Source organism: Podarcis melisellensis, assembly GCF_964234715.1.
Source record: "Podarcis melisellensis genome assembly, chromosome: 11".
Classification (NCBI taxonomy): Eukaryota; Metazoa; Chordata; class Lepidosauria; order Squamata; family Lacertidae; genus Podarcis; species Podarcis melisellensis.
The window spans coordinates 7,754,217-7,778,554 of NC_138543.1; positions in this window are offsets into that span (position 1 = coordinate 7,754,217).

Below are 24,338 nucleotides of genomic sequence, written 5' to 3' on the forward strand. Positions count from 1 at the left end.
ATATGCTCAAACCATCTTGCCCTGGTGAACAGTCTGACCACTGAATTCTGCACCAGCTGAAGTTTCTGAACTGCCTTCAGAGGCAGCCCCATGTAAAACACATTGCAGTTATCTAACCTAGAGGTTAACAGTGCATAGATGTTCTACTATCCCTAGCAATACAGCTGGGCCACCAGCCAAAGCTGATGGAAGGCACTCCACACCCAGCTGAGCTTCAAGCGACAGCAGTGGATCCAGAAGTAGCCCAGAGCTGAATACCAACTCCTTCAGAGGGAGTGTAACCCCATCAAGAGCAGGCCACCTCCCAGCCACCCACTAGCAGTGCTTCAGTCTTACCTGGGTTGAGCTTAAGTTTATTGACTCTCATCAAGTCCATTCGGGGCACAGGTGGCACTGTGGTCTAAGCCACTGAGCCTCTTGGGCTTGCCAATCAGAAGGTCAGTGATGTGAATCCCCGTGACGGGGTGAGCTCCCGTTGCTCGGTCCCTGCTCCTGCCAACCTAGCAGTTTGAAAGCACGTCAAGTGCAAGTAGATGAATAGGTACCACTCCGACGGGAAGGTAAATAGCATTTCCGTGCGCTGCTCTGGTTCACCAGAAGTGGCTTAGTCATGCTGGCCACATGACCCAGACGCTGTACACCGGCTCCCTCGGCCAGAAAGCAAGATGAGCGCCGCAACCCCAGAGTCGTCTGCGACTGGACCTAATGGTCAGGGGTCCCTTTACCTTTACCTTTATCAGTCCATTACCAAGGGGAGTCAATGATCCAGCACTTCCACAGCCTCACCTGCAGATGGAAAGGAGAAATTGAGATGTGTGTCATCAGCATATAGCTGACGACATACTCCAAAACTCTGGACGACCCCACTCAGCAGGTTATACAGCATGAGAGATACAGCATGAAGGAACCCCACACTGACGGCTCCATGGGGCCAAAGAGCACTCCCCTAGCATCATCCTCTGGAACTGACCATCCAAGGAGGACTGATGTGGTTTCACCCACCCGTAACTCGGCAGCCGCTCCAAAAGGATCCCAGGGTCCCTGATATCAAAAGCCGCTGAAAGGTCGAGGAGAATTAACCAGGACACATGGGGTTATCTGTGAAAGTGGCTATTGGATCGGTGATATTTCTTCATGTTTATTATTTATTTTGTCATGATTGCTATGGCTGGAATGGAGGAAGATGTTTCATGGTGACTCAGAGCCATTAAACTGCTGTCATAATCTGTGGGATATTTGCAAGACAGTCCAACCAACAATGCATGTTGCTAGATAGGCAGTGATAGGAGCTGAAGCTCACAAAGTTTTTGTGTACGTTTGCTAGATAGAACTCTGAGAGACTCTCCCACTGTGCCCGGACAGGGAGAGGGCATAGCCACATATATTTTCCTTACCTGCATGGGCACATCCTGTCTTTTGCCTCTCTTCACTCTTACCTCTTCATCTCTCCAGCAAGCCAGAAATGTGAGAACATACTGCTAAGACAGCTCCATTTTAATCTAGACTAAAGTATGTATGTGCAACTGAATTACCATTTTAAGCCTGCCTGAACAGAGCTGCTGTATCTGTTGCTCTTCAACAAGTATTCTGAGTGAGTAAATGCTGTTTTTACCTTTTTCAATACTATTTTGTATGTGATTGTTAGTTTAAGGGGGAGAAAGGGGAGAAATGCCAGGAGAATCCAGTCTGCCTTAAAGCATCCTGGATTACTTAAACTAAAAGGCTAAAACTAGCCTAGCTAAACTACCCTTCTAATCTGCAAAGGGATGCACTCTGCTGAACCCATAAATATTAGGAAGGAAGGAAAACATCTGATAAATATGTCCTCTCCTAGCATCTAATCGCATCCCTACGCAATCCGGATGCCTGGCAATGCACCTGTGCCTTTAACATCTGGAGGAGAAAAATTCAACAGGGGATATTTTTCCTATTGGTGCATCTGTTGTGAACTTCATCTGCCATGTGGCGAGCTACTAAAGGCAGAGAGGAACTGACGAGGAAAAAAACGGTCCATCCCTGCATTCTGATGATATCGCAGTAATGGCACTTTGCGATGCACGATAAGGAGATCCCAATGACGTATGTTCAGGTTAATTCAGATTTCATACAGCTGGCACAAAGAACCACCCATAAAGTTAGGTTCAGATTTATAAATTATTCTGTAGAGGAAAATGAAGGGGGAAAGCCCTACCCATTAGGCTTGCCGCCTTTTTCAGATGCCTTTAATATCATGAACTAGTAAAACCTCCACAATGGTTGGATCTCTCCAGCATAGAGATGCAGCGTTGAGGAAAAGTTTCCTTGATGAATTTCTTTGTCCAACAGCTGTAAGGAACAAAAGCTATGTAGGACAGGGGAGCCAGAAACCTTACCTTACATGGATTTAAGTGTGTGTGCTTACTTTGTTTTGCTTTCAACTGCTGCTACAGTGATTATTTTTTAAATGGTTTGAGGAAGAATGCAACAAATAGACTATCCAGTGTTTATACACATATGAAGAGAGCGAGGTTTTAATAATAATAATAATAATAATAATAATAATAATAATAATAATAATAGGTCTCCCAAGGTCTTACATACAATAATTGCCCTCAGTCATTACTCTTTTTTTTTTCTTTTAAGCAACCAAAAATAGTTTAAAGCGTTGTCTTTTTAAACAAGTTTGGAAATGGCACAGATAGGAATTGCCTGGTTTAATGTGAAGTCTTCTGAGCTGCATGTTTCTGTCTTTGCACTTCAGCGCAAGCCTGTGGCCATTTATTGTACCATCCGACCCACAGTTCCCGACGTCTTTAACTAGAATAGCAGAAGGCTGAGAATGGAATCATGGCAGAGAATTAGCAGCCACTAGAGAGCTGGGCCGGAATTCCAGAGAAGACCGCAAGCTGGTCCGCAGCCCTTGTGTTTTTCATTACGATCTCCGCAGTAATGCTAGTTTGTAGCATTCCAGTGGATACTCAAACCTGCATTAAATTAAACACAAACACAAATCCCCCTATATTTAAATTACATCTAAAGAGTAAAAATGAAAGAAGGGGGGGAGAGGGGGAGGAAGCCAGGATATATAAAGCCAAGGCAGATGCGCTGTTCTTGAGATGCAACAGGAGAGAGAAAAATACCCAAGCGAGCAAATTATTATGTTAACTTAGAGCTGGAGAATGCATTACTCACATTCTTGGCTTGTGGGATTCACTCGACTAATTTCATCACTGTGAGCACAACTAGCAGCGCGACACGCAGAGTCAGCAAGTTTCTGACCCATCAGGATGGCTATATGTCTTGTTCCTGAGAGTTTCCTGCTGTTGATATTTGCCTTTTCATCACACATTCTGACAGAGAAGATGGAGGTGGAATTCTAGGCAAAAGGAAAGTCTGCTACGATCGGTCTAGCTCTTTTTAAATAATCTGTCTAAGGGTCACCCAGGGGCTAGCCTGAGTTGCAAGGGGTGAACTCCTATGTTTAATAAGTATATTACATATATTTCATTTAAAAAACATGTAGTCATCTGTCTGGGTAACACGGGTTGGACAAGAATATGAACTGGCACATGATCTTTTTTTATATACAGTGATATCTCGGGTTAAGAACTTAATTCGTTGTGGAGGTCCGTTCTTAACCTGAAACTGTTCTTAACCTGAGGTACCACTTTAGCTAATGGGGCCTCCTGCTGCCTCCGCCGTGCAATTTCTGTTCTCATCCTGAAGCAAAGTTCTTAACCGAAGGTAGTTGCGCACAAGCAACGTCAGTGACTGACGGATTGCTGTAATGGTTATAGGGGGTGCTCGTGCGTATGTTGCCGCCGCTCCTGGCTAGGTTACCAGGTTAAACCCTTTCTGTCTGGACAGCCCTTCACTCCGTGGCTGTTTCAGTCGCTGGCAGAATCCGTCAGTGAGCGTTTCTTGAACCTCTTCCAGCAAAGAAGTTCTTTGATGCCAAGTCTCCCCCTACTCTCCCTGCGCAGAAGTCTTCTGCGCAGGGTGGGTGTGGGCAGCGGAGGACACGTGCTCTCCCCGCTGGTCTCTGGCAAGGGGTCCTGGAGCCCCCTCGCCGATTCCCCCATCTGCCCCCCTTTACCCCTGGTGTTACGCTGATTTCCTTCCCCAGCCGATGAGCTGCCTCTCTCCCTGCTGGGCCCTTCTCCAGCATTGCTTTGGAGCCTTGCTCCACCTCTAGCTCCGATGGCAGTTCCCTGACAGTAGTATTTCTGAGTTAGTGGAGTCTGTAACCTGAAGCATCTGTAATCTTAGGTATGACTGTATTTAACAAATTAGTTCCCGTTACAGACCAATTCCTTGAGACGGCCTCCTAATGATAAAAAACTGATTCCCAATCACAATGAAGCTTCCAAACATATTCAGCTGAACACACTTACAAGCTCCATTCAGACTTTGGTACTAAACATATTGTAGTAGCTTACAGGTTTGGGAAGGGTACTCGCTGTGTGAGGAAGCCTTGCAACAGCTCTGCCCTAATAACAGAAAGCAGCAGGAATCAGGATATCTTCAATAGTTGTATTTATTGACGAATAAATAGATGACAACTCCCCATAGCAGCTAGACTTGGTATGTAGGCAAGACTAAAAGTTCAACTAGTTCCCACTGACCAGAGAAAGAAGGAGAGTTTCCACCACAGACAAGACATGTCTCTTAAAAAGAGAGTTCACAGATACTATACGCATTAGGATCAAGACTGGAGGGGGTGTGGCACGTACAAGATCCTGGGGCTGGGGCTGGCATACCGGTCCTGTGCTTTGAGGTGGAATAAATGTGAAGCCAAGTGTCACATATAGAAAAACACACCCTGACCACAAGTCTGGTAAGAACTAGTAAAAGAGGAATCAAATGGCTGGTGGTTGGGGGAGGTGAAACTCCGTGTAAGGTACAAGGAGGGTTCTGACGTATACAGCCAGTGTGGTGTAGTGGTTAAGAGCGGTAGTCATGTAATCTGGGGAACCGGGTTCGCGTCTCCGCTCCTCCACATGCAGCTGCTGGGTGACCTTGGGCCAGTCACACTTCTGTGAAGTCTCTCAGCCCCACTCACCTCACAGAGTGTTTGTTGTGGGGGAGGAAGGGAAAGGAGATTGTTAGCCGCTTTGAGACTCCTTAAAGGGAGTGAAAGGCGGGATATCAAATCCAAACTCTTCTTCTTCTTCTTCTTCTTCTCGTCTACAGTAAAATTGGGTTGATTAAGTTGCTTTTCAGCATCTTAAAAAGCAGAGACATCACCTTGCCAACAAAGGTCCGTATAGTTAAAGCTATGGTTTTCCCAGTAGTGATGTATGGAAGTGAGAGCTGGACCATAAAGAAGGCTGATCACTGAAGAATTGATGCTTTTGAATTTTGGTGCTGGAGGAGACTCTTGAGAGTCTCATGGACTGCAAGAAGATCAAACCTCTCCATTCTTAAGGAAATCAGCCCTGAGTGCTCACTGGAAGGACAGATCGTGAAGCTGAGGCTCCAATACTTTGGCCACCTCATGAGAAGAGAAGACTCCCTGGAAAAGACCCTGATGTTGGGAAAGATTGAGGGCACAAGGAGAAGGGGACGACAGAGGACAAGATGGTTGGACAGTGTTCTCGAAGCTACCAGCATGAGTTTGACTAAACTGCGGGAGGCAGTGGAAGACAGAAGTGCCTGGCGTGCTCTGGTCCATGGGTTCACGAAGAGTCGGACACGACTAAACGACTAAACAACAACAAGTTGCTTTTCATGGACTGTGGTTGGATGAGAGATGGTGAAGTATTGGGATGGCAAGAGGTGGTTAGGTATAGGATGAACAGGGAATATAACATATATTTGCTTATATAATACTTGCCCTAATGGGAATGTTCTTGCAGGCTCTTTGGACTCCATCCTGTAATTTATTACTGAATAAAGTCTTATGGATTGGGAATGTGATGTGAGCCTCTGTAATTGAACCTCCAAGACCAAGAGGAATTTATCCCACACCTTCCACACTATTTGCCATCACGTATTCTGACTGGATGCCTGAAAAAGCCCACAGTTTTGTATAAAAAACAGGAAACACAAATTACAGAGCATTCCTAACCAGGTTTACTCAGAGCAGTAAGTCCCATTGAATTCAGTGGGGATGATTCCCAGGTAAATAGGGTTAGGATTGCAGCCTTAGCTATCAGATCCCCTTGTTTTTTCCATAAAAAATGGACAATTTCATTATATATGAAAAAGTGATGAAATTCCTGAATGAACAAAAAATTACTGAACAAATTGCTTTCCTAAGAGGCTGTGCACAATCACAACTGTTGTGGGTTCCTGGTGGGCTTTGAAGGGCAAAATATCCTGCTTTATTTAACCATCTTTCAGTTGTTTCACATGCTAAGTGGAGACCTGGAAAACATCCTCATTCAAGTCTATCTCTAATTTACATTTCATAAAAAGAAGAATGGTGAAAGAGGCAGTACATTCGTGCTTCTGCCCCTTCCGTAAAACATCTGTATGCCAGATTTCTGTGGCTGCATGTTAATTGCTACCAACTCTACTGAAAAACCTTGCATATGCCCCTTCAGGTGATTTGAAATGGGAACCTTGAAAACAAACCTAGGTATTTTGGCATTCAAGGAATCCTGCTGTCACTTAAATATTTGGACAATAGATGACATGTAAGATCTCAGTAAACCAAGACATCCTAAACACTCATCAAAAGGGAAGCTTCAAAGAGTGAGTTTATCAAGTAATATTGCAGCTAGAGGATCAATGAGTCGCTGAAGAGGGATGTTTGAAGGCAGTGATTTCTGTCCTGATCTGCCTTTGTCACAGATCTGTCTTTGTTTCCGTTCAGTTATGGTTTGATTTCCACCAAATACTACATAATTCATCTCACTGTCCACTATTTAACATAATTTATGCAATTATTGATACAATATAAGTAGCAAATTTAACATAAATTAATGACATCATTATTTCCACACAATTCCTTTCCATGTAAAGGAGACATCGAAACAACATCAAAAGAATGTATTCATTGCAGCCTTTAAAAAATAAGAACCATTAACACTATGAGTGAATGCGAACTGAATTTGCTGGATTGATTTCTGCTCTGGACCTGTGGCGAAATTATAAACAGAAGCAATTTCCAATTCCACTTCCATTTCCAATGGGATTTTCTGACATCCATGTGGCTGAGTACCTGCATTTACTGTGCGCTAGAAAAGATCAGAGATGGTAGGAAGAGTGCGTGGCACACATGCCATGCAAGCGGTCTAATAGTTCACCCAAGGAGGGAAAGACATGGAACTTGAATCAGGGGTCAAAAAAAGCGAGAAAGCCACAAAAAGGCTGAGCTGCTGCCACCTGCTGGAGAGTTAAGGAAGTCAAAGGGTGTCACCACCTCCTGTGGATCAGGGGACAAGCGCCTGAGTTTGCGTCAGCCAGGTATCATCTCCCAGACCAAACCACTGTTATCCTTGCAGGTCTGGGTATCAGAAACCCACCACAGCTACCTAAGTTGCTCAAAGCGAAGCTCTCCATCTCTTCCTTCTTTTTCCGGTGTAAAGGATTTATTTACAGTCATAGGAGCCAACTCCTAGGGGCTGAGCTTACTTTGGTCCCCTAATGAAATATTTGAGTTGATGAGCATTGCCATTGGTGTGCGTGTTGTGATTGATTATGTGGGGAGGGGCGTAGCTGCCCCCCCCCCAATATTTTACTCAAGTTGGCAATCCTGTTTACAGTTAAGCAGTATTCAAATTTTGTTACATCATTAAATGCAACACAGGTCTTCTTGATGTGCCTGTTTTGCTAGGGTGCAATGAATAAAAACACAGTCATAGGAAGAGCAGGGGAAGAAGAAGAAGAGGAGGAGGAGGAGGAGGAGGAGGAGGAGGAGGAGGAGGAGGAGTTTGGATTTGATATCCCGCTTTATCACTACCCTAAGGAGTCTCAAAGCAGCTAACAATCTCCTTTCCCTTCCTCCCTTCCTCCCCCATAACAAACCCTCTGTGAGGTGAGTGGGGCTGAGAGACTTCAGAGAAGTGTGACTAGCCCAAGGTCAGCCAGCAGCTGCATGTGGAGGAGCGGGGAAGCGAACCCAGTTCACCAGATTATGAGACTACACCATACTGGCTCTCTAGAGTAGCAAGAAGTCAACAGCTGATTTTGGGATCTCTCCCATCCCAACAAGACCAGAGTAGTTTGAGAAACGGGGGGAAGTGGAAAGAGGAGAGGGATGGAAGTGATGGTTTTATATGTACAGTGGTACCTTGGTTCTCAAACAGCTTAGTTGTTGAACAAATCGGGTCCTGAATGCCGCAAACTCAGAAGTAAGTGTTCTGGTTTGCGAATGTTTTTTGGAAGCAAACCGTCCGACGCAGCTTCTGCTTGAGTACAGGAAACTCCTGCAGCCGATCGGAAACTGTGCCTTGTTTTCTGAACAGTTTTGGGAGTTGAACGGACTCCCGGAACAGATTGAGATCGAGAACCAAGGTACCACTACACTGTAAGCCGCCAGATGGGGGGCTGCTATAATAATAATAATAATAATAATAATAATAATAATAATAATAATAATAATGTAGTATCTTTTTTGTTTAACCAGAGGAATCTCTGGAGGTCAACTAGCCAGGCCTTTAACACAATCTCATAGGAACAGTGAACACAGCTTGCATTCTGCAAATGTGCACACATTTCAAACTGCCCCTCCTCCTCAGCATGGAAGAGACATTATGTGGCTTCTTCTGTTCCCAGAATTATGTTTTTGCAAATCACCACCGCAAATCCCTTCTCTCCTAATCCCAAAGCAATTGATGTGGGTGAAGGTGGAATTCCCACAGACTTCTGGTTCATCCGACGTACGGCTTGTCTTGCTTACTGCTGGAGTGCTTGCCACCATTTATTTATTTATTTATGCAGCCAGCATTGCATCATTTTAGACAAATACACTTGCAGTGCACATCTCAGTGTCTTTTACACTCTGTAGGAAATACCCGTAGATCCTTTTATGTGTTGATGTTCCAGTACTTGAATGAACCTTACATTTTATATATCATACTGGTTGACGGACATCTGGAGGTCAAGTGATGGTCACCACAACTTGATGCTCCTAAAAATGATCTCCTGGGATCATTAATCCCCCTGCTGGCCTTGACATTTGTCAATAACTGCCGTGTGACTCACACCCATCACATCACATTCAGGGTCTCTGTGGGAAAGTGATACAGTGACTTGGAGACTCGCAACATGATGGGGTTGCCAGTGGGATGAGGCACCCTCAAGGCAAGGAGGCCATTTCCAACAGTGTTCCTTGCGCAGCCTGAATGTGCTCTCTGGCCCCGATAGGCAGGGTGGGATGGGGAGTGAAACCTCTTGAAGATTCTGTAAAAGGAAGGTGATGGAATCATTTTCAGCTTGACTTCAGAGAGGCACACATCTGGTTTCCAAAGCCCCCATCTCTTCATCACTCTTTCAAGTTGGCTGGGCTGCCGTCCAGTATGTCTCTGCCTGTCGCTTAACAAATTCAAGCTGTGGTTTCCAAGCTGATAAAATTTATGCTAATTAACAGGTTGAGGGAAAATGTGATGTTATTGCTGTGGAATGTTCTTGAGAAGCTGGAAGCACTTAACTGCAAAAACTACATGTGGTGAAATAACCAATAATTTGCTTAAGAAACCCACATCTGTTTTTTGCCTGCTACAAACAGGGGTTAATAGTCTGTCGGGGGCAAGCAGTGGCAGTGAGTAGCCCTAGGATAAACAAAAAAGCCTTAACAGCAGGAAATAGGCTTGTTCTCCTAGTGTAAGCATTTACATTGGCCGCTGACCAGCAAAAGACGTAAAAGAAGGTTGGTTTACACTTTGTTTTCAAATACAGATTGGGGAAAACAAACAGCCTTTTACATTTGTATATTTGTGAGGAGGGGTCAGGGGTGTGAATGAATCGGGGCCACTTTGCTTTCACAGAGCACCATGGCCGTAGCTCAAATGAACAGGGCCAGCGGCTTCAACATAAATTAGCATTGCCATATTTCACAAAGTAAAAACAAGGACACCCCAATTTTTCAATTGAGTTGCCTAGGATCCAGGACAAAGCGACACCTTTCAGACATCAATTCCCCCCTCAAAATCCCAGTAATGTCCGGGAAAATCCAGATTTATGGTAGCCCTATCACAAATGTGGAAGGAAAGGTATCTAAATCAGTATCTAAACCAGTAAGCAGGCAGCACTGCAGAATGGGGAGGTAGATTTACTGTTCATATATAAATGCAAACAGACATGCCCCTCCTCTTCCTAAAGAAAGAACGGAACTAACGTGCTGCATGAAACACTAAAGCAGAGCTTTGTTTTTGTGGTTTTTTTAAAAAAGGAAAATGTGGTTCAGGTCACAGATTCCAATTCTATTTAACTAGAGAGAAGACCATGACCTAATAGATTTTATATATGTTTATAGTTTTACTTCCAAAAATGTTTGGTTGTTTTTTAATTATTGTTTTTTTCTGTTTTAGTCGTTCTCATTTTTATATTGTAATCCGCCTTTATTCCTGCCATGGGAAAAGGTGAGAGATAAATAAATATATAATGATTATGGTGATGGTCTAGCACAGTAGTCCAGCTTTTTCAGTTCCAAGATGACCCGCCTTTAACCCGAACATGCATTTGTGGAGCAGTGTCTTTTTCCTCTTTTAATCATATATTTGTATGGTGGTGGTGCTGCTCTTCTAAACCACATTGAATCAGGCCATGGGCCAGTAGTGAGTCCCGACCCACCACTTGGGTACCAGGGGTCTAGCCAAAGTTAAGCACTTTTTTAACCTTACTGGCTCGACACTTTCAAGAATCAATGGGACTGTGCAGCTGTGACTGGATGTATGTCCCAGAGCAGGGGTCAACAAACTTTGTCAGGAGGGGGCCAGTCCACTGTCCCTCAGACCTTGTGGGGGGCCAGACCCACCCTTTCCCGAAAGCACCCCCTAAAGGACCCCGCCCGCCGCCACTCACGCTGCCACCACCTTATCTTTAACAGCGTCGTCATTGTCCTCTGCCTCCCCGCCACCGCCACTTCCTCCCGCTCGGCTCTTGGCCGTCCGCGGCTACCTCAGAGGGAGGGAAGGGGCATCTCCCAGAGGCATCCATGGCTTCAGATTGGCTGCAGGAGCTTCCTGCAGCCAATCCAAAGCTGTGCCAGTGTCACGGAAGTCAGTCCCTGCATGGCGAGGCCTCCGCGCCGATTTAGCACAGGGACTGACCAAGCAGGTGGTAGGGTCCGCAAGGTTCGCAGGCCAGATTAATGAACCCAGTGGGCCGCATCCACCCCCCGGGCCTTAGTTTGCCAACCCCTGTCCCAAAGTATATCAATGGCATTTAAAAATCAAACAAAAATCAAACAAAAATATATAAGTTCCATTCTTAATTTCACGTACCTTACTTTCCCGACCTCCTCACACCTCCCTCTTCTGTATTCCAATTTCCAAATTAGTTTCAGCAACCTCTTCCATTATTTTAACTGATCTTAATGTTACTTAATTTCTTTTAAATTAACCATTGCCACTGCTAACCACTTGTCTTATAATCCCCACCATTGATTAATTTTGCTATGTTTCTTTACTTGTTACTTATAGAACATCTTTGCACAATCCTTTCAAATTTGTCACTAATGCCACACTATCTCTATATCCTGCATCATTTTAACATTCAAATAGTTTACAATGTTTTTGCAGATAGTCTTTAAATTTCATCCAATTTTCTTCTGTTTGTTCTTCTCCCAAGTCTCGGATTCTGCCAGTCATTTCTGCCAGTTCCATGTAATCTATCAGTTGCATCTGCCATTCTTCCAAGGTGGGCAAATCTTGTGTCTTCCAGTAATTTGCGATGAGTATTCTTGCTGCTGTTATTGCATACATAAAAAAAGTTCTGTCCTTCTTTAACACCATCTGGCATTTACTCTAAAGTAAGTATGGCTTTCTGTGAAATCCTACACGTCTACTCAGAAGTAAGTTCCATTGAGTTCAACAGGGTTTATTTTCAGGTATAGGATTACAGCCTTAAACATTTAACTTTGGTGGAGTTTATTTATTTATTGAGGCATTGCTATACTCAGTGTTGTTTTTTTCCTGGGGGTACTCAAGAGTACGCAGTATCAGCACCTCTCCACCCGGCAAAATGTTTAAAGTGTGGCACTTACTTTAACAACTTAATGGTGAGTACCAGCACCATTTTTTCTTAAACAAAAGCACTGGCTATATCACCTAATCAACCGTGTCCCCCTGGGCACTTCACGCTTTAAAATCAATAAAATGCAATCCAAAAATCTATCATGTTCTAGCGCTGATGCAGAGATCACAGCCTTATGGAACAGTTCATGCATCAAACAAAACATTGTTCCCAAAATCAACTGGGGCTCACCCATGTCAACCAGATGGCATTCTCAAAGTCTCTTTTCCACATAACAATGGAAGTAGAGAAAGGAGAATGTGCTGCTCCCCGGGCGGGGGGGGGGGTACCGTGAGGCATGGTCAGAGTCCAGTCCTGGGTCAAGGGTCTGGAGACTGTCCACCAAGGGGGAAACGGGGTCCAAAGCAAGAAACTGGGCGTGGTCAGGAACTCCAGAAAAACAGGTCTGGGTGCTGGCAGAAACAGGTTTCCAAAGATGTTGCTCCCGCAACCTGGGGCTGGGCTGACTGGCCTTTATCTCCTCCGAGGCCTAGGGTGGTCCTGGCCCACAGGTGACTCTCCTCTCCTGGCCTTAAGGTGAGCACTCCTCCTGATAGAACTTAGTTCCCTCTGCCTCTCTGCCCTCAGCCTCTGCAGCTCAGGAGAGGCTGGAGGGTTACCAGACCCAGAGGCAGCCTCACCTTCCCCTGACTGGGCTGGGAGAGGAGCACCTGCAGGCAATGGGTCCTCAATCACCTCCGGAGCCAGAGTGGATTCGTCTGGTGTCTGCTCCTGAGGATCCGGCACAGGTGCGGGCCCTTCAAATTCAAGCCCCTGCCCCGGTTCAGCCGGCCCTGGAGGCGGGGACTCCTGTGCAGGCTGGGATTCCTCCGGTTCAGCCTCTGAATCAGATTCCCAGGCCATCACAAAGAAGCACAAACACACATGATGAGGAAAATCTGACAACACTTCTGAAGCAGAAGGAGAAGCTAATGTTGAAAGTTGACAGTGGAATCTGGTCCAGAGATGTGTCAAATATAGTCATGTGTGCCTTCCAATTACATAATCTGTTGTCAATAGTTGTCATGATCCAGGGGTAGCAATAGAGGCACCAGTTTTAAGGCATGGCCATTTGTGCCATCTGCACTAAAATCTTCCTTTAGAATTATTAATCCTTTTATGCATAATACTATCGGTGTTTGGCAAATGGTCTTTAAAAAACTAACACCCCCATTTTCTTCTTAATTCCAGTGCGTTTCCATCCAACAGTTAAGGCTGCGGAAGAAACCTTAAATTGAGATGGTTGGGAACAGGCTGGGCAGTATTGGTTAATAGATTTTAACCTTGTTGGTATCCCAATGTGGAGGGAACAGATTGAAGCTAAAATTACTAATCTCTGATGGTCCTGGCTCCAATTTAACCAATTAACATGTTTTATTGTTGAAGACAGAGGCGACTGCTCAAGCATGCAGAACTCTCACAGCTTTTGAAAATATGATCATTCATGTTTCCCCTTCAACTAAAGTTTCAGTAGTGTATAAATCTCTGAGAGAAACTGAATATGGTGATTTTTTTGCACACTAAAATTTTATGGGAGTCGGACTTGGGAATCAAAATTGCTAATGAACAATGGAGTGCTCTATGGAAAAAGAGACCTTTAAAATCAGTGTTAGCTACAATGACAGAAATTAACTAATCAAATTAGAAGTGCCCAAGGAAATTTCTTTTCCTTTTACGACACTTTGCAACCATTTCTAGAGTTCTAGAGTTTGTGGAATGATTTACTGAATTGAGCCAATACAGACATTTGGGACATTTATAACTTTTATTCTTATAGGAAGTTGTGACAACCAATGTGTTGTGATGCTCTTTGTTGGTTATATAGTTCTGATGACCGAAAAATGAATTAACACATACACATTCATGTGTTTGTTGAGCATTTCCAGCAGGGGCATACGATGGGGGGATGGAGGGGGCGGGCCGCCCCGGGCACCACTCGGGTGTGTGTGTGACAAGATGGCCCAGTGCCCCCCCCCACCTGCAGAGCAGCCAAGGGCATGTACACAGTTAGTATGGGCTCTGTGTGTGTGGCGTCCATACAGGCTGCCTCTCACACGGCAACTGTATGGGCTGTTGGGATACTTCCAAGGAAACGGGGGCAATTTGCAAGCCCCCAGCCCACCGGCCGGTAGCCCGGCAATCTCTGGTCCTTGGCTCAGCATGAAACAGTGAAGCCTTCAGAAGCTGGAGCACACTTAATCAGCAGAGTAAATAACTCTTCGCAACAGAAGGGCAGATAGAGGCTGTGTAAAGCATATCTATGAGCAGTTTATTCAGGACAAAGGAAAAACATGTCTTCTCCCTTTTGTGTCCAAGAGCAAGCGGCATAAGCAAAAGCTATACACAAACGGAAGTTCCCAGCAAGCTGTGCTGGAGTGTAAACAGACATGGGACATACAACAATTCCACACGTCTGTTAAGGTGGAATGGAATATTGTAACATGCAGACACAAGATCTACCCACCCAGGAAGAATGGCAGATGAAGGTGATGGACTATATGGAACTGGCGGAAATGACTGGCAGAATCCGAGACCAAGGAGAAGAGTCGGTGGAGGAAGACTGGAAGAAATTTAAAGACTATCTACAGAAACATTGTAAAATTAATGAATGTTAGATGGCTGTTGGAATGAAGTTATTTGGTTTTAGCAGAAATGTTATAAAGGTCTAGGAAAAAACAGACTGTTAATTGGTGAAAGGAGGGAAAGTAAAGTTACATTATATTAAGATAAACTACAGGACAAAAGTTGGAAAAGATGGAAAGGACTTGCTGAAATAGTTAACTGAACTAGAATATAAAAAAGGGAGGTGTGAGGAGGTCAATGAAACAAGCAAATGAAAGATAAGTTATGGGAAGATTTGCTGTGTTTTTTTAATGGATTTTATTTTTATGTATTTTTTTCTTTCTTTTTCTTTTCCTTATTGTGATGTGTTCTTTTGTTTTTGTTTAATTCTTCTTTTTGTAACTTATAAAACTTCAATAAATATTATTAAAATATATATATATATCGTAACATGCCTCTCGCACGGCGACCGTATGGGCTGCCATGCACGGACAGTCCTTATGGGATGCCACACATGCACAGTCTGTATGGACATTGTACATGCGCCACTGGGCAGTTGGCCCAACCCTCGGCGTCCCGCCCCGGGTGCCGGAGAGGATTCGTCTGCCACTGATTTCCAGTACCGAATACACTCCCTCAACATTTTTGATAATGGCTTCAAAGATGTTCTTCTATTCATGAATCATTGCTCTCACTTCAAAGTGACTTATTTCACATTGACTGGCGTCAGCGTCATAACATCACTAAATTCATTACATCATCCTTGAATGGCTGATGGGATTTGGAGTCCAACAACATCTGGGAGGCCAAAGGTCCTCATCTATGAGCTAGGGAAAGTAATGAACACCACACAGGATTTTAAAAGGTGGATATTCTCACAATTAAAAGTATTTTGGTTGGAAATTCCACACTCCCTCAAATGGCTCATTTTTGTTTGAAGATTAAAATGGGAGGGTATTTGGCACAGATTCTGGTCCCTGGTGGTCAGTATTTTATATATGTGATATTATGTCAGCCATAAAAATGAAAAGCAGAGTTAAACTAAGATGGGAGATTATATTCAGAAGAGGTGCTCTGTGTGTGGCAGGGGAAGACTATATTTATAGCAATTAAAGAAACACAGAGAGACAGTTTGGATACACTAAAGGCTGTGACTAATACTTTGTTAGTTCCTAATTCTCATTTTAAATAAACTGAAGATGATATACCAGAGTCAATGGAAATGGAACAACGCCCACTCTACATGCCTTGTTGGAAAGTCTGCACGGTGTTCCTGGTGTTAGCCAATGAGAACAATTGCTTTTATATACCTAAACCATGTATTTGACACACCAATTTTAAACAGGGTTTACTTTTGCTCATGCTCAGTGACCTTCCCCTACTAAATTTAGTTGTAAAACTGATTCTGAAGAATACTCTAGCAGCCACCATGTGATCGGCCAGTCTACTTTGTCTGTCTGAATATTTTGTAAAGCAATGGCTGCCAAGCTAATTCACTTGGAGACTCACTGACAGAATGTTTGCCTTTCTTGCCAGACTGGCCTTTTAGAATCTCAGATACTGATGTGCAATGAGTAAGCCTAAGATGTTAGATAATATACTTCTTTTGCCGTTGTAGCCCTACTGTTTTCAGGGCCAACCCTTCCAGGAGGCAGAGGGCTGGATGTTAGGGAAAGCATTCCACTCTTGGCCACATGACCTCTCTTGCACCCACCAAGAAGGCCCGGTGTCCTCAGGTGTGTTGAAGGATGCTATCCTGTCACCAGTAGGCAACTGACCAATTTCTTGGGCATGGGGAACCCCCTCTGCTGCAGCGCCTCCCTCTTGCCAGGATTCAAGCTCAGTTTGTTCTTCCTCATCCATCTCATATCTACATCCAAAGCACAACTGGCTATCCTACTTTCTTTGTAAACCCTTGTCTGAGTTGTATACCATATTTTTCACTCTATAAGACACACCAGACCACAAGACACACCTAGTTTTTGGAGGAGGAAAACAAGAAAAAAATATTCTGAATCTCAGAAGCCAGAACAGCAAGAGGGATCGCTGCGCAGTGAAAGCAGCAATCCCTCTTGCTGTTCTGGCTTCTGGGATAGCTGCGCAGCCTGCATTCGCTCCATAAGAGGCGCATACATTTCCCCTTACTTTTTAGGAGGGAAAAAGTGAGTCTTATAGAGCAAAAAATACGGTACTTTCAGACTTACATGACTTGCTTTTTTAAAAAAATGAACCCCTTCTTAGAGGAAACAGGCATGATAAGGTGAAAGTTGAATGTTTTCCTCACCACTAGTTTTCTAAGTTGAAGAAACTATTGCATGGAGGACTGTTTCATTGTGTGAGTGCTCACCTGCACTCAGGTGTCAAACATCCAGAGGCTGTGGATTGATTCAGACTGGGTTTGGTTTCCCCCCCAGGGGGCACTTAAGGGTATGCAGTACTGGTACCTCTTGTTGTTGTTGTTGTTGTTGTTGTTGTTGTTGTTGTTGTTAAAAAGTGAGTATCTCCACCTATTTTTTCTAGAAAAAAAAGCACTGGGTTCAGACATAGTGACAAAATTATGGTTTATCATAGAACAAGCAAATTTGAGTCTCATGCTCCTTACACATCTTCTCTCCTCCTTCATGCATGAAGGGAGGAAATATAAAGCTTCCGGTTGCAGTCTGCAACAAGCCATAGTTTCCCACTTCATCTGAATTTAGGAAACTATGGTTTCTTCAAAACATAGTTTGCTAACTAACCAGGATATCAAACCAGGTTCTAACTATGATTTGCACAAACTGGTTTCCTGCATTTGAAGGAAATGTTATCAACCACCAACAGAAGATCTAGGTATCCCACCTTTAGATAGAAGGAAGAGCCCATTTTCATATTAAAAACAATCCCGAATCTGGTCTATTTCATTGTATTTCTTACTTCAGGCAGCAGGTAGAGGACTGAATGTCTGAATGCTCCCCAGACGTTTTGCAGAACTAAAACTAGGATGGGAGGATGAAAGTCAAAGGCTAGATTTCTCACTAACACAAACTAGTTCTGAATGGCTAGAAAGTTTGTTTATCTACACAAGGAAGATTTTCCGTATTTCTTATGGCACCAACTGAGTTTATCAAGGAGCACAACCAAAGCTGAAACTCTAACAGGCCATGTTTGTTTCGTTTTCTATCTTTTGTTGTGAACTGCCCTAAGATCTACAGATAAAGGGCGGCATACAAATAATAATAATAATAATAATAATAATAATGATGATGATGACATATTTACCCCAAAACATCAACACAAATAGAGTACATTGTACATTTTAAAAGAGTTATCTAACATATTGTTGATAAAAAAGGACTACTGTTTTATTTTATTCATCTTTCTTTCTTTCTTTCTTTCTTTCTTTCTTTCTTTCTTTCTTTCTTTTTTCTTTCTCTCTCTCTCTCTCTCTCTCTAATTTATGTATTTGTATGTATACACACACCGTATTTATATATCCAGTCATATTTACAAGAATGTTAACATTTTTTATCCATAATAAATTTTTTTTAAAAAAACCTAGAACAAAAAAGCCATTAAGAATGGATTAGTGGGTAGGTGAGCAAACATCACTGTAAGTAATTCACCAATATGGCCAGACCACATGCACCTGTGTTATGCTTTGCCAGTAAATGTTCATTTTTATTCTACATATTAATTAAATGGGGGAAATTCCAGAGCTCCTATGTAGACCTGAAGTCTGACTGTCATATAGCACACGAAAAAGAAAGACCTTGCTCTCTGTGCCGCATTTTAGTATTACTAACGCTGCAGTCCTGCACACCCTGACCTGGGAGTCAGCCCGGTAGAATTCATAGGTTTGCACTGCCTAATCATTTCCTCCTCTTTTCATTTTTAAGTAGGGTTGCCATATGTCCGGAATTTCCCGGGCAAAGCAGACCCTTATTCACTGGAGGAGGAAGGGAAGTGTGGTGGGTGTGGTCCATCCTGGGTGTCATGGGGGGGTGACATCACTGCGCCGCCCCCTGGTACGTTTGCCCCACCCCCATGGGCGGCTAGCCCCGCCCCCAGGTTCCAGAGCAGCTAGCTCCGCCTCTGCCCTTATTAGCAGCATCCAGGCAGAAATCACTGCAATGCCCAGGAAAATCCAGACATACTGTATGGCAGCCCACGTTGGAAGTGTCAAAACAGCTCCACAACTTTTGTGTCTGGATTTTCACTTTTTGAGATATGGCAACCCTTTTTTCTTTTCTTGTTTTTTAACGATATCTGTAATCATTACATTGCATTCAAATTTCCATTTCCCCCTTCCCCACTGACTTCCCTCAACTTCCATCCCCGATTTATTACATCTCATATTACATCCTGCTGTTTACACATACTTCTATATTGTCATGCTATTAGATTTCTTATTTTTTTATAAGTAACATTGCAAATGTTTATTTAAATCCTGCCAGTGACTCTATATTTTTTTTTTGTTTCTGCAAAAATGCTGTAAAAGGTTCCCATTCTTTTTCAAAATCGCTAGTGTCTTTTGCACGCAGTTTATCTGTTAACTTTGCCAACTCTGCGTAGTTCATCAACTTCTCTTGACATTGTTCCTTTGATGGTATTTCTCTAATCTTCCAATTCTGTGCTATCAGAATTCTATGGCAACCCTATTTTTAGACCTCTTATGGGTGCCCTTTTCAATTCTGTTTGTGCCCATGCTTCCTAGTACTGATGTCAGAGCCATTAAAAGGAGGCCCTAGCCCCCAAGTGCAGATTAACTTCAAATATTATATACACAAACCCTGCTTTATGAATTTTTTCCATGCAACGAACCACTTTCATGGAAACCAAGCCATATGTAATACAGTACGTTTCAAACCAGCTGATAAATACTGGTTATTTAACTGTTTAAAACTGGAGGGAGGGGGGGAAACAATTCTAAAAGTAATATATGTTGCATGTTTCACCAATACGTCTGGCTACAAAACCACTAGGAAAGCTCTATGGTGACAACCTGTTATGGTGCTGAAACCTATTTAAGTTAATGTAGTGCTGATGGAAAAGAGCCACGTCTAAAGCTTTAAAATGCATTTAGCCAGGATGCAAACAACCTGAACTCTCTCTGAGGACAGAGAGCCAATCTAAACATGATGCTATATGAGAGGATTGAATTCTGGGCTATACCACTTCAGATCGGAGGTGGGGTGTTTTGGGGCGATTTTGTCTGTTCCCCATATAGTTAACAACTGGGCAAAGTCTTGTTCTGAAACAGCGGGAAGAGTAGGATCATGAGTCATTGTGTTAAATAATAAGTTGCAATGCAAAAGCCTTTTTACCACATTCAGGAGACTTTTTAGCGTAAGATGCAGTTGCGTGTCGAGGTCCCCAGGGCCACCCCAATAACTCACACATCACACAGAAATTTTTGTTTAAGGTTTTTGGCATAATTTTGGCCACAACTTTATTAAAATACAAAAATGTGAGTGGTTGCTTAGGCATTGGTTGCGACTATCTGACCCCACCAGGGGGGACAGACTGACATTCCGCACGATGCGAAAGTCAGAATAGGGGAATACACTTGGGGGTAGCGACGGAGCAGGGAACCCTGCCCTCAGCCCTCCCCAAATGCAACCAGGAGCTCTTGCAGTGGCCCGAGCCCCCTTGACAGGGTGGACAAGTAATAGTTAGCCCCCAATTCCTTTAACGGAATCCCTTGCAGCAGCAGCATTAGAGGGGCTGGCACAGCCAATCCATGCCCCTCAACCAACCAAACCATAAACCAATGCCTAACCGCGAACCTTACAAGTTGTGACGATTTGCTACGCAGTAGGCAAAAACCAAATGGCCCCAGCCAATCAGCCAGATGGACAAAATTCCTACCGGGCCCCTGCCCCAAGAGCAGACGACCCCATGACAGGCATAGCAAGGTCAAACTGAACAACCCTAATTCTAGGGAGGGGGCGACTGGCAATCCGATGCACGGGCGAAAAGAGGAAGCCCTAGCCTCGTGCAAGGAGTTTTACCATTTCTGGCTGTCAATCAACAAATGGCAACATTAACTTCTTCCCAACAACAAGGGAAGCCCAATCGCATCAGTGGCCAATGATCAATTAGCCCGCCCCCAACTTTGGAGTGTCTTGGCGGCCCCCACCACAACACGTGCTCTCCATGAAGGAGAACATGCTTAAACCACACTGACGCTACTGATTGCAAGCTATTAGATGGCGTGTTCCCTTTTCTCTTAAACTCAGTCCCTAGAAAAACTAGAGGATGGAAATTAACGTAAGTTTGATTAGATGATCACTCCTGTGTACCCCAGATATTATTCTGGGTTAGACATTGTATTTCAATCTTTTCTGCCATGATTTCATTAACCTTTATTGACATTCACATTAGTAAAACATGAACAAAAACAAAATCATTTCTCCTCCTTTGTGAAATGATTCTGCTGGTTTAATAAAAACCAAGAGATACAAACGGCACATTCAGTATGTTTTCAGCATGCTTTCAAGGGCTTTGATGCAGGAGTTTTTCTACATTACCAGAAATAAGTGCCTCTGCTATGGATCTATTTATTAGCTATAGAAATCTGCTTCCGTTTTTTTTTAAAGAACGGTGCAAAGTAGCTTAAAATGTGAAATGTATTTCTGGCAAAGGGAATACAGTTTCTCTGTATCAACAGGGCAAAATCTAGTTCTTACATAGTGGATGGAAAACCACCCTTCCTTGCACTGATTTTTATTTTTATTTTTAGTAAGAGTGGATGAGTTCTCTGGCTCCAGGGTAGACATGTGCCCTTCTTTAAAGAGTTGAAGGGATACCAGAGAACAGCCCTTTAAGTGAAGAAATCCTCTGTTTATAGCCCTGTCTGGTCAAAGTCCAGCTTAAATATAAAGAACCATAAGAAGGAAGAGCACAGCATGGACCTTCAAGTTGTCCATCTATAGTTAGCTCCCAGACAGAGGCTGAGCAAGCATACAGTTCACTTGGTCAATTGGCTACTATTTCTGCATTTTCAGCTCTCTATGTAAATTAGCATACGCAAATCATATGCAGATTTGTATCCTCTTACGTTCTCTTTTTTCTTCTTTATTTTGGGAAATGTGCTTGAGGCCATCCTATCCAGCTTCAGCTTTGCATCGAGGAAAATGCACAGGTAGCAAGGAATTAAAACAATAGCAACAGTTTAGGAAGCAATTTGTTTCTCTAAAATTGTTTTAACCTTGCTTCCTTGGAACATTGTATTTTTAACACAAGAGAAAACAAAACCAGCACTGGGCAGTCACTTCAGTGCAAAAGGTGAAGGAAATCCCAGCCACCCAAGTACCAGTAATTACATTTCACAAAATGGCATGGCCAGGAGCTGTCTTGGTCATCCTTAGTGACATCACAGACAACAACATAAGGTAACACTTGTGCTTCTGCAGTACAACCAGAATAGCAACATAGCAATGTGTTCTCTGGTGTTGGGTAAGGGTTGAGAACGGCACTGTGCACTTACAGAGTATAGTGATCAGGAAAATTGCTACCCCAAAGGAAAATATCGGAACAGTACACACTTAATGTGTGTAACTATTGCATATTTTGACAAACCTAGACAGCATCTTAAAAAGCAGAGGCATCACCTTGCCAGCAAAGGTCCGTATAGTTAAAGCTATGGTTTTCCCAGTAGTGATGTATGGAAGTGAGAGCTGGACCATAAGGAAGACTGATCGCCGAAGAATTGATACTTTTGAATTATGGTGCTGGAGGAGACTCTTGAAAGTCCCATGGACTGCAAGAAGATCAAACCTATCCATTCTTAAGGATATCAGCCCTGAGTGCTCACTGGAAGGACAGATCCTGAAGCTGAGGCTCCAATACTCTGCCCACCTTATGAGAAGAGAAGACTCCCTGGAAAAGACCCTGATGTTGGGAAAGATGGAGGGCACAAGGAGAAGGAGATGACAGAGGACGAGATAGTTGGACAGTGTTCTCGAAGCTACCAGCATGAGTTTGACCAAACTGCTGGAGGCAGTGGAAGACAGGAGTGCCTGGCGTGCTCTGGTCCATGGGGTCACGAAGAGTCGGACATGACTAAATGACTAAACAACACAACAATTGCATATTTCTGTTGTGCTAAACTGATCTGGTGGCAATAGTCTTGAGTTTCAGGGATGCTGACAATGGTGAACCGGTAGGATCCTGGGTAAGCGAATGGCGCAGAAGTCTGAGTGAAGAGGCAAGGAATTTAAAAGCTCCATGAAGAGAAGATTTCAAAACAGCCTGTGGTGGAACTGTAACGTAGTCCTTTTCTGTATTCTGTTCTTCCGTTTAGAGCTGTTTTCCCTTTTGTGGAACACAAAAACTGGCTCAAGTCCCAAGGTGGACGTTTTACATCTGCTTTATTGAAAAGGGCTCCTCCCTCCATGTTAGGTCATAAATCATTTGTACCATGGCTCTGCTTTCTCAAAGCATTCTTTCTCTCATTCTGGGGGAGGAGGCCTGCCCTCAGATATCCAAAGTTTTAACACAGAAAGTTCTGGTGTTCCTTAGATAGTGTGCTTTGCACAATTTCCGCAGTCTGCTCCCATTTTTATGGCAATCTTAAGCCCAAGAAAGAAACAGCGCATTCTCCTCCTGCTTCAAGGCCTTTCCTCCCTGTTGGAATCTATGAAAAGTGCTGATGTGCTTCGACTGTAATTCCACACACACACACCCCATACAGTCCTAATCTTTCCCTTTAACCCCTAGAAGTCTGTGGTGATGACAGCTGTTGAAAAAGACAACTGTCTTCTTGGTGAAATTGCACATTATTAACATACTACAGTTTCTATCACCAAGAGGCTAATCAAACAGAGTTCTTTGTGCAGAATCCAGATGCTTAGAGAGAGATCAAGATTCTCTTCTGGTTCGGCCCTTTGCATTAAGGTCGTATTTGTAAGTCTGATAGTATCGCAGTAGGATTTAATATCATCTTTCTTGTTATAAGCCAAACTAATGGAACTAATGGAATCGGCAGAGAGTGATATGAGCAGCATTTCTTTTCAGCTTGGAAGTCTGGATCCTTCACTTTACTTTTGATAGGTGGCTGGGCCCTCCCACCTGTCAATCACCTGATGTCACAAGTCATGCTGCAAAGGACTTCCTAGGACCTATTGGTCACCACCAATCAGCTGAACCAGCAGGACTTGCATTGGCTCCAAATTCCAAAGGCATCAAATGCAAACTCCACTTGAGAATGAACAAGTGGGAGTGTATTTCCAACCACTGATGATACCAGGTGATGGAGTGCATGATTGTAGCTTGTGGAAAACAGTATTGCGGGCCAAAATAGGACCCTTTATGGATCTAATAAGCACACAGAATCGCTTCTCTGCCTTTTGGCTAAGATCAAGTGTAGTATCTAATAAGCCCACAGGTCATAATGTTGTATTTTAATCTTGTTTTTTAAGTTGTATTTCAATCAAATTGTTTTTATATCGGTTGTTAGCCGCCCTGAGCCTGGTCTTGGCTGGGGAGGGTGTGGTATAAATAAAAGTTATTATTATTATTTCCTGTTTTTCTTAGATTTTTTAGCCAACATAACCAAACATACAAAACATACAGGGGTGCTAATAACTTGGGTATAAAGAGAAATTGCATAGTGTCTGGAGGAAGACATTAGA